Genomic DNA, 12141 nt, shown 5'->3' on the forward strand with positions numbered 1-12141 from the left:
CAAGTCTCTCTTCTCCTATCTGTACATTATTATACTGTCATGCAGTTTAAGTGCAAAATGTTAGTAAAGTCCTCATCAAAGTATCCGCCACATAATAAAGGTTCTTTAATGATATTTTAATTATAGTTGTGTTTGACAACACTACCATCCAGTTTCTTGGGTGTCGACTATATCTCCTCTTTTAAAGTATGATTTTGTGTGTTCCTTGTGATGCTTTGGTCTGAGAAAGCCACCAACTACATATATATATATACATACATATATATATGTATGTATATATATATATGTATATATATGTATGTATATATATATGTATATATATATTTATATAAACAAATTTACAAGTAAGTCTCTTACAGATTCTGTCATCCTTATCACCATGCCTTTGTCACTTTCTCCATCTTATCTGCAACAGTAAATTTCCAAGTGTATAGAAGATACAGTTTTATAAATACATATGGAGCTAAAGGAAAGCAGGACTACCTGGTAGGAATGAAGAGGTACTCAAACACCCACAGGTCAATGAGACTATCTTGTGATTAGGCATGCCTAATGAGAGCCCTACATTCCCCTGAAAGTACTCATGGGTTCAAGGATGGTCATGAGATGCAATCCAGGTCAAAGAGAAACAACAAACCCTTTCCCTGAGATTTATGGGAATGTACTCTTGTTTTCCCCATATGGTGTGAAACCAACGGATCATAGGGTCTATTTATAGGGTCTGGAGTTTATGTAGAAGAAGATCAAAAATATGAAAGAAAGAGACCTGGCTCTTGGTGATACTGTCTTGAAACTAGCTATTCTTGAAGCCAGATTTCCCTTAGGATTGTTCAGTTACATAAGACTAGAGATGTCCTTTTACAATATAAACCAGTTAGGATTGGGTTTTCTATCAGTTACAATCAAAATAATCCAGAGGGCTTCCCTGGTGGCGCAGTGGTTGAGAGTCCGCCTGTGGATGCAGGGGACGCGGGTTCGTGCCCCCGGTCCAGGAGGATCCCACATGCTGCGGAGTGGCTGGGCCCGTGAGTCATGGCCGCTGGGCCTGCACGTTCGGAGCCTGTGCTCCTCACCGGGATGGGCCACAACAGTGAGAGGGCCGCATACACACACACACACACACACACACACAAACAAAATAATCCAGAGCGATTCATGGCTTCAAAGAAAAAATGAAATTTAAGCCAAATCTTAAAGATGGCCATGTGTGTAAAAAAGGAAGAAAACCTAGGCAAAGGGAGTAACAGGCCCAACTCATGAAGACCTGGAATAACATCGTGTGCTTGGGGAACTGAAAATAGAGGTTGATTCTTGTCCACAGCATAAAGGAAAAGAGATTGCTTAGTCTGTGAGCATGCCTGGTTCCTGAGAGCCACTTCCTCCACAGTTTCTTCCATGGACTCTGCTCATAGTCATCTAAACAAATATTAAAAAAGTATGCAAGCTAATTATCGGGAATGTGAAAAAATCCATAGCAATCCCCAGAGGAAAGAAACATTTTAGGGGGAAGGAGGGGGAAAAAACTAATTTCTTCCCATACTGCATTTAAAGATTGGAGAGAAAGGCTGACTTTAAAAGCTATCTACTGGCTACTGTACAAATGTTAGTGTCATAAAGCATGCAAATTAAAATTCTGCTGAAGACAGATAAAATTGCATTAGACATTCAGTGTTTATTCTGAGACTAATAATAATTCTAGCTCAAAGGATGGTAATTAATTGGTGCCACTGATGCTGTCAGACCACTTTTTCCTCATATGTCCAGGAACCCTGCTTGAATGCTGGTGTCCCAGAATGGCAGGGGCATTTAAGCTGCCGGGAAACCACCATCATCACTTAACAACTATTCCTTTATTCTTGCAATCATTGCATTATGAGGTAGAAAAGACAAGAAGTCTAATCATGTTAAAGAAAAGGAAACTGAGGCTTACTGCTGTCAAATCATTCACCCATGATCACTCTCCAAGGAAGTATCAAGTTGAAATTACACCCCAGATCTTCTGTTTCTAGTGATTTTTCCTTCTACCTAAAACGATGTAGACATTTATTTTTGATGTGTTTCTGAAGTTGATTAGATTAGTTAGATCAATTCTTTGCAGTATCTTTTGATAAGGAAAGGAATACTGAAGGCCTAAGGGATACGGGGAAGATAGGTGATGGAAAAGAGAGAGGAGCAACAAAAAGGATCAGAGAAATACAGTAAAAGACTCAAATGGTACAGCCCAGTGCTAGCCTGAGGTGCCGGATAACGTACTAGCATCTTACAATTAGTAAGACAGGAGCTGTGTTGTAGATTGCTTCAAATATACTAACAGTCTATTGTTGTAGAACTCATTTACTTTTCTCTAAAAGTATACCACTCTCTCTCCTCCATACTACTAAATTTTTAATTAAACTTTTTATTCTGAGATAATCATAGCTTGATAAGCAGTTTCAAGAAATAATACAGAAAGATTCTACTTACTATTTACTCAGTTGACCCTAATGGTAACATCCTGTGGAACTATAGTACAGTATCACAACCTGGACGGTGACACTGATACAGTCAAGATACAGAACATTTCTACCACCTCAAAAATTGTGCTGCTCTTTTGTAACCCTCCTTGCAATTGATTCTGATCCTCAGCTCACCCTTCAATCATGGACCCACTAATTTATAGTCCATTTCTGTTATGTCATTAGGAGAATGTTAAATAAATGAAATTACACAGTATATAATGTATTGGGACTGGCTTTTTTCACTCAGGATAAATCTCTAAAGATTCAACTAGATTGTCATATGGACCAATAGTTCCTTTTACTTTTTTTTTTTTTTTTGCTGAGTAGCATTCCAAGGTATGAATATACCGGTTTTGGGTTTTTTTTTAATAATTCGCATGTTGAAGGGTATCTAGGTTGTTTTCAGTTTGGGGCAATTATAAATAAAGCTGCTATAAACATTTGTGTACAGGTCTTGTATGAACATAAATTTTCATTTCTCTGGGACAAAGCCCAGGATTGTAGTATTTGGGTCTCATGGTAGTCATACTTTCTATCTTTTAAGACACTGCCAAACTGTTTTCCTGAGTGGCTATATCATTTTACACTTCCACCAGGAATGTGATCAAGTGATCAAATTTTTCTGTATCCTTACAAATCTTTGATGGTTTTAATTTTTTTTTTTAAGTTTAGCTATTCTGCTAGGTGTGTAGTGATATTTCATTGTGGTTTTAAGCTGCACTTCCCAAATGGCTGATGATACTGAACCATTTTTTCATGTGCTTGTGATCAGTATATCCTCTTTTGTGAAATATTTATTCATATCTTTTGCCCATTTTCTAATTTGAATGTTTGACTTTTAGTGTTACATTTTGAGAGTCATATTTTATAGATACTAGTCATCTGTCAGATATGTTTTGTAAATATATTCTCCTATAACTTATCTTTTCATCTCTCAACAGTCTATGAAAATAGGGTAAAATTTTTAATGTTGATGAAATCCAGTTTCTCAATTTTTTCTTTTATGGATTATGCTTTTGATGTCAAGACTAAAGACTCTTTTCCTAGAACAAGATTCTAAAGATTTATCTTATTTTTCCTAAAATGTTTATAGATTTTCATTTCGTATTTAAGTCTATGATTTGTTTTGAGTTAATTTTTACAAGGTGTGAGATTTAGGGGTTTTTTGTTGTTTTGTTTTGCCTATTGATGTCCGATGGTTCCAGCACCATTTATTAAAAGGGTCTCTTACCTCCATTAAATTGCTTTTGTACCTTTATCCGAAATGAGTTGGGCATATTTGTGTGCATCTATTTTTGAGTTCTCTATCCTGTTCCATTGATCTCTATGTCTACACCTCTGCCAGTACTTCAGTCTTGCTGACTAAGGCTATATATTAAAGCTTGAAATCAAGTAGACTGATTTTTCCCACATTATTCTTCTTTTCAAAATGGTAGTACCTATTCAGGATCCCTTGTATTTCCATATACATATTTTAGAAAAATTTGCCTATATTTACAAAAGTCTTGCCGTAAATTTGATGGTAATTGTATTAAACCTATATGTCAATTTGAGGAGAATTGATTTCTTTACCATACTGAGTTTTCTAATCCATGAACACAGTATGTCTATTCAGGTATAATCTGATTTCTTTCATAAGCAGTTTTTAGTTTTCAGCATGCAAGTCTTGTAAATATTTTGTTAGATATACATTTAAGTATTTGTTTTGCATCATTATAAATCATTCTATTTTTAATTTTTATGTCCACATGCTTATGGTATTATATAGAGATGGAACTGATGATTTTAGTATGTTTATCTTCTATCTTTTGAACTTGCTGAACCCACTTATGTGTTGTTTTTTTTTTAATTTTTAGGGGGCTGATTCTCTGGAATTTTCTTTTTAGGCAGTCATGTCATTTGTAAATATGTATAGTTTTATTTCTTCCTTTCTGATCTGTATGCCCTTGGTTTCCTTTTCTTACCTGGTATAGTGGTTAGAACTTCCAGCACTATGTTGAATTAAAGTAGGGAGAACAAATTACCCTTTCTGATCTTAGGGGAAAGCATCCAGTCTTTTATCACTGAGAACTCTGTTAGCTGTAGGGTTTTATTTTTTTTAATATATATATAGATGTACTTTATCTGGTTGAAGAAATTCCCCTTTATTCCTATGATTGAGAGCTATTTTTTAATCTTAAATTGATAGTGAATTTTGTCAAATGCTCTTCCTGTATTTGTTAATATGATCATGTATTTTTTTAATCTAATCTATTAATATGGTGGAATATACTGAAAGATTTTTATCATTATATAAGTTTCAGATGTACAGCATTATAATTCAACATCTGTATATATTACAAAGTGATCACCAACTCAAGTCTAGTTGCCATTCACCACCATATAGTTGACCCCCTTCACGCATTTTACCTACCTCCCTTCTCCTCTGGTAACCACTAATGTGTTCTCTGTATCTGTGAGTTTATTTTTGTCTTTATTTATTTATTTAAATTAGATGCCACATATGAGTGAAATTTTTTTTTTCTATCTCACTTATTTTTCTTAGAATAATACCTTTAGTCTCCATACATGGTGTCGAAAATGGCAAGACTTCAATTATTTTTTAGGGCTGAATAGTATTGTATTGTATACACACACACACACACACTATATATGTATTCTTTATCCATTCATCCATCACTGGATACTTAGGTTGTTACAATATCTTAGCCATTGTAAATGATGCTGCAGTGAATATAAGGGTGCACATGTCTTTACAAATCAGTGTTGTTTTGGATAAATTCCTATAAGTAGAATACCTGGGTTATATGATAGTTCTATTCTTAATTTTTTGAGGAATCTCCATACTATTTTCTATGGTGGCTGCACCAATTTAGAGTCTTACCAACTGTGTACCAGGGTTTGCTTTAATCCACATCCTCTCCAACATTGGTTATTTCTTACCTTTTTTTTTTTGCGGTACGCGGGCCTCTCACTGTTGTGGCCTCTCCCCGTTGCAGAGCACAGGCTCCGGACGCGCAGGCCCAGTGGCCATGGCTCACGGGCCCAGCCGCTCCGCGGCATGTGGGATCCTCCCGGACCGGGGCACGAACCCGTGTCCCCTGCATCGGCAGGCAGACTCTCAACCACTGCGCCACCAGGGGAGCCCATTTCTTACCTTTTTGATAAAAGCCATTCTAACAGATGTGGTTTCCTTGTAGTTTTGATTTGCATCTCCCTAATAATTAGTGATATTGAACATCTTTTCATGTTCCTTTCAGCCATCTGTATGTCTTCTTTGGGGAAATGTCTCTTCAACTCCTCTGCCCATTTTTTAATTGGGTCATTTGGTTTTTTTATTGTTAAGTTTTATGGATTTTTAATATATTTTGGGTATTAACTCTTTATTGGATACATGATTTACAAATATCTTCTTCCATTCAATAGGTTGCCTTTTCATTTTGATGATGGTTTCCTTCACTGTGCAGAGGCTTTTTACTGATGTAGTTCCATTTGTTTATTTTTGCTTTTGCTTCCTTTGCCTTTGGAGTCAGATCTACAAAAACATTGCTAAGACCAATGTCAATGAGATTACCACTTTTGTTTACTTCTAGTAGTTTTATGGTTTCAGTCTTACATTCAATTATTTAGTACATTTTGAGTTAATTTGTATGTATGGTATAATGTAGTGTTCTAGTTTAATTCTTTTCCATGTGCCTGAGTAGTTTTCCCAACACTGTTTGTTGAAGAGACTATACTGCCTCCATTTTATGATCCTTGCTGCTTTGTCATAAATTGATTGTCCACATATATGTGGGTTTATTTCTGAGCTCTGAATTCTGTTTCATTGTTCTGTGTGTCTATTTTTGTGCCATTACCATACTATTTTGATTACTATAGCTTTGTGGCATAGTTTGAAACTAGGGAGCACAGTACCTCCATACTTTTTCTTCTTTTTCAAGATTATTTTGGCTATTTAGGATCCTTTGTGAATCTATTTAAATTTTAGAATTATTTGTTCTAGTTCTGTGTTCTGTCTTTGAAATTTTGAGAGGGATTGCACTAAATCTGTAGATTTCTCTGTGTATTATGAACATATTTAAAAAATATTTTTCCAATTTATGAAAAAGAAATATCTTAAAATTTATTTGTGTCTTAGTTTTGTTCATCATGTCTTACAGTTTTCAGTGTACATGTCTTTGGCCTCCTTGATTGAATTTATTTCCAGGTATTTTATTCTTTTTGATAAAATTGTAAATGAGATAGTTTTCTTAAATTCTCTTCTGATAGTTCATTATCAGTGTATAGAAATACCACAGATATCTACATATTGATTTTGTATTCTCTGACTTTACTGAATTAATTTATTAGTTCTAACAATTTTTTGGTGGAATCTTTATGGGTTTTTACATATAGTATCATATTATCAGCAAATAGTGACAGTTTTCCTTCTTCCTAATTTGGATGTCTTTTATTTCTTTTTATTGCCTAATTGGTGTGGCTAGGACTTTCAATACTATGTTGAATAAAAATGGCTAGAGTGGGCATCCTTGTCTTGTTCTGACCTTAGAGGAAAAGCATTTAGTTTTTTGCCAGTGAATATTATGTTAGTAGTGGGTTTGTCATTATTGTCTTTATTGAGATACCTTCCCTCTGTACTCAGTTTATCGAGAGTTTTTATTATAAATGGAAGTTGAAATTTTTCAAATCTTTTTCTGCAACTAGTAAAATGATTATATGATTTTTGTCCTTCATTTTGTTAATATGATGTATCACATTGATTGATTGGTGGATGTTGAATCATCCTTACATCCCTGGAATAATTCCTGCTTGATCAAGGTGTATAGTTATTCTAATGCACTGTTGGGTTCAGTTTGCTAATATTCTATTGAGTATTTTTTCACCTATGTTCATGAAAGATATTAGCCTGTAAGGGTGTGTGCGTAGTGTAGTGTCCTTGTCTGGTTTTTTTAGGAGGGTAATGCTGAGTCGTAAAATGTGTTTGAAAGTTTTCCCACCTCTTCATTTTTTGGAAGAGTTTAAGAAGGATAGATATTAAAACTTCCTTTAATGTTTTGTAGAATTCACTCGTGAAGCCATCTGGTACTGGGCTTTTGTTTGTTGGGAGATTTTTGATCACTGTTTCAGTCTTCTTAATAGTAATCAATCTATTCAAGTTTTCTATTTTTTCATGATTGAGTCTTGGAAGATTATGTGTTTCTAAGAACTTATTTATTTCTTCTAGGCTGTCCAAATTTGTTGGCATATAATTGTTCAGAGTAGTCTGTTATGATCTGTTGTATTTCTGTGGTATCAGTTGTAACTTATCCTCTTTTATTTCTGATTTTATTTGGATCCTCTCTCTTTTTTTCTTGCTTAATCTAGCTAAAGGCTTGTCAATTTTGTTGATCTTTTCAAAGAACCAGTTGTTTGTTTCATTGATCTTTTCTATTTTTTTAGTCTCTATTGCATTATTTCTGTTCTGATCTTTATGATTTCCTTCTATTAATTTTGGGTTTTGTACTTTTCTTCTAGCTCCTTTAGAGACAAAGTTAGATTGGTTATTTAAGGTTTTTCTTGTTTCCTGAGGTAGGCCTGTACTGCTCTGAACTTCTTTCTTAAAACCACTTTTGCTGAATCCTATTTATATTAGTGTATTATATTTCTCTTTTCATTTGTCTCTAGATTTTTTTTTTTCTTTTTTTTTGCGGTACACGGGCCTCTCACTGCTGTGGCCTCTCCCATTGCAGAGCACAGGCTCCGGATGCGCAGGCTCAGCGGCCATGGCTCACGGGCCCAGCCGCTCCGTGGCATGTGGGATCCTCCCAGACCAGGGCATGAACCCATGTCCCCTGCATCGACAGGCAGACTCTCAACCACTGCGCAACCAGGGAAGCCCTTGTTTTGATTTCTTCAATGACCCATTGGTTGTTCAGTAATACGTTGTTTAATCGCCAAGTTTTTGTGGTTTTTCCTTTTTTTTTTCCTTGTGATTGATCTTCTGTTGCCTACCATTGTGGTTGGAGAAGATGCCTGATAGGATTTTAATCTTCTTAAATTTATTGAGACTTGTTTTGTGACCTGAGATGTGATCTATCCTACATCATGTTTCATGTGCATTTAAGAAGAATATGTATTCTTCTACTTTCAGATGGAATGTTCTATATATATATCTATTAAGTCCATCTAGTATAATGTATCATTTAAGTCTAATGTTTCCTTCTCCCATTGCAGAGCACAGGCTCCGGATGCGCAGGCTCAGCGGCCATGGCTCACGGGCCCAGCCGCTCCGTGGCATGTGGGATCCTCCCGGACCAGGGCATGAACCCATGTCCCCTGCATCGACAGGCAGACTCTCAACCACTGCGCAACCAGGGAAGCCCTTGTTTTGATTTCTTCAATGACCCATTGGTTGTTCAGTAATACGTTGTTTAATCGCCAAGTTTTTGTGGTTTTTCCTTTTTTTTTTCCTTGTGATTGATCTTCTGTTGCCTACCATTGTGGTTGGAGAAGATGCCCGATAGGATTTTAATCTTCTTAAATTTATTGAGACTTGTTTTGTGACCTGAGATGTGATCTATCCTACATCATGTTTCATGTGCATTTAAGAAGAATATGTATTCTGCTACTTTCAGATGGAATGTTCTATATATATATCTATTAAGTCCATCTAGTATAATGTATCATTTAAGTCTAATGTTTCCTTATTGATTTTCTGCCTGGACGAGCTATCCTGATATAAGCAGGGTGTTAAAGTCCCCTGCTATTATTGTGTTATGTCAGTATCTCCCTTTATGCCCATTAATATTTGCTTTATATATCTTGGTGATCCTCTGGGTGCATAAACATTTATAAATTTGGTAATTTTTGCTGGATTAACCTCCATATTATGTAATTCCATTCTTTGTTTTTTATTACATTGTTTGTTTTAAAGTCTATTTTGTCTGATGTGAGTATAGTTACTCCAGATTTCTCTTCACTTCCATTTGCGGGCATATATTTTTCCATCCCTTTGCTTTCAGTCTATGTGGTTTTGAAATTTCTTCTGAAGTTAGTCTCTTATAGGCAGCATACAGATGGGTCTTGTTTGTTTTTTTGAGCTACTCTGTGTCTCTTAATTGGAGATTATAGTCCATTTACATTTAAAGTAATTATTGATAGGTATGTACTTATTGTCACTTTGTTAATTGTTTTCTTGTTTTTGTAGTTCCTCTGTTCCTTTTTTTTTTTCTCTTTCTCTCTTCCCATGTATTTTGGTGGTTTTCTGTAGTGTAATATTTAGATTCCATTCTCATTTTCTTTTGTGTTTTTACTATAAGTTTTTCCATTGTGGTTACCCTGATTTTCACATACATATGACATCCTATTTTGAGTTGGTAGCAACTTAAGTGTGAACACATTCCAAAGCTTTACATTTTATCCACCTCTCCCGACATTTTATACTTTGCATGGTACATTTAACATCTTATTTCATGTATTCTTTGACTAATTTTTAATTTTTGTTATTTTTAGTACTTTTGTCTTTTAACCTTCCTGTTTGTTTTATAAGTGATTGATATACTACCTTTATTATTTATTTACCTTTTCCAGTGAGATTTTTACATTTGTATGTTTTCTTATTATTAATTAGTGACATTTCTTTTCAGCTTAAAGAAGTCTCATTAATGTATCCTGTAGAGCCAGTTTAGTGGTGATGAACTCCTTTACCTTTTGCTTATCTAGGAAACTCTTGATTTCTCCTTCAATTCTGAATGATAACCTTGCTGTGTAGAGACATCTTGATTGGAAGTCGTTTTTTTTCTTTTCTTTTTTTTTTTCCCTTTCAGCACTTTGAATATGTCATACTACTCCCTTCTGGCCTGTAAAGTTTCTGGGGAAAATCTGCTCATAATTTTACAGTGTTTCCCTTGTATGTGATGTTATTTTTCTTTTGCTGCTTTTAAGATTCTCTCTTTATCCTTAATTATTACCAATTTAATTATAATGTGTTTATCTCTTTGAGTTCATCTTATTTGGAATTCTCTGTGCTTCTTGGACTTCAGTGTTTGTTTCCTTCCCCGTATTAGGGAAGTTTTCAGCTACTATTTTTTCAAATAATTTTTCCAGCTATTTCTCTCTCTCTTCTCCTTCTTGGATCACTATAATGTGAATGTTTGTATGCTTAAAGTTGCCCCAAATATCCCTTAAGGTATTTTCCCTCTTTATTTTTTCATTTTGCTGTTCTATTTGGGTAAATTCTGTTGTTTTGTCTTATAGCTCACTGATTCATTCTTCTACCTCATTCAGTGTTCTGTTGAACCTCTCATATTTTTCAGTGCTCTTATACCTACTGTTTGGTACTTTCTTATATTTTCTGTATCGTGGTTGAAGTTCTCATATGTTCAGCCATTCTTCTTCAAATTTCAGCAATCATCTTTATGACCATTATTTTGAACTCTTTGTTGGTAGGTTACTTATCTCTGTTTTGTTTAGTTCTTTTTCTGGGGTTCTGTCTTGTTCTTTCATTTAGAGCAAATTCCTTTATCTCCTCATTTTGCCTCATTTTATGTGTTTATTTATAGGTATTAGGTATATCAGCTTTCCCTTCCAATCTTGAAGAAGTGGCCTTATTTAGGAGATGTCCTATGGGGCTCAGAAGCACAATCACACCTGACCACCAGATTTAGGCACTCACTGATTGTCCCCTGTGTGGGCTGTGTTAGCCATCCTGTTTTGGTGGGGCCACAGCTGTCACAGTGGTTATGGATGGTGTTAATGCTCAACCAGCTGTGAGTCTGGGCAGAGTTACAGCAATGGATAAGGCTCTCAGTGTGTGTGCCAACTGGCACGAACAGTTTAGATGAAGAATTCCAAAATGGCACCCACCAGCATTGGTATTAGCAAGTTAAACTGAGATCACTAAGTGACTCCTGCCAGTGACTCAGTCCTCAGGGAGTATCCCAACTGATTCCTGCCTATCCTGCAGATGCTTTAAGATTAGTATGTGAGTTCCCTTCACTTATGATCCATGCACTTTTCAGTCTGGTGTTTTTGCACAGGTTTTCAGGTCAAGTGAGTCTGTACACAAGCCCTTTAAGAGTGAAATTTCCATTCACTGCAGTTATATAGTTTTTCTGGCCATATTCCCCATTGATTTTCAAAGCCAGGTGTTTTGTGGGACTTGAATCTACTGTGTAGGATCTAGGGGTTAGGGTGATTGAAGCAGAGCACAAATCACTCATTTCTCAGGGAAAATATTTGTACTTTTGTGATTCCTCTCAGTTGTGGATTGCTGCAGCTATGGTGTGGATTTTTCCTAGGCCAGCCCGTATCACTGCCTCTTCTACCTGTGCTGATGCTGTCCTTTTACCTGTTTTTGTGGAGGCTCTGTTCATGCAGTTTTTGGGTCCCTTTCTGAGGGAATTATTCCATATTTAGTTGTAGATTTGTTATGTTTATGGGAGGAAGTGAGTTCGGGATCTTCCTACACCACCACCAAGAGATTTTTGAGTATTGAACCAGCCTTGCATCTCTGGAACAAAGTCTACTTGGTCATGGTATATTTTTTTTATTATGTATTGTTGAATTCTTTTGCTAATATTTTTAAAGGATTTTTGTGATCATATTCATAAAAGATAGTGGTCTATAGTTTTCTTTCTTTGTACTGTCTTTGTGTGACAGGGTG

The sequence above is a fragment of the Hyperoodon ampullatus genome (genome assembly GCF_949752795.1).
Source record: "Hyperoodon ampullatus genome assembly, chromosome: 4".
Classification (NCBI taxonomy): domain Eukaryota; kingdom Metazoa; phylum Chordata; class Mammalia; order Artiodactyla; family Ziphiidae; genus Hyperoodon; species Hyperoodon ampullatus.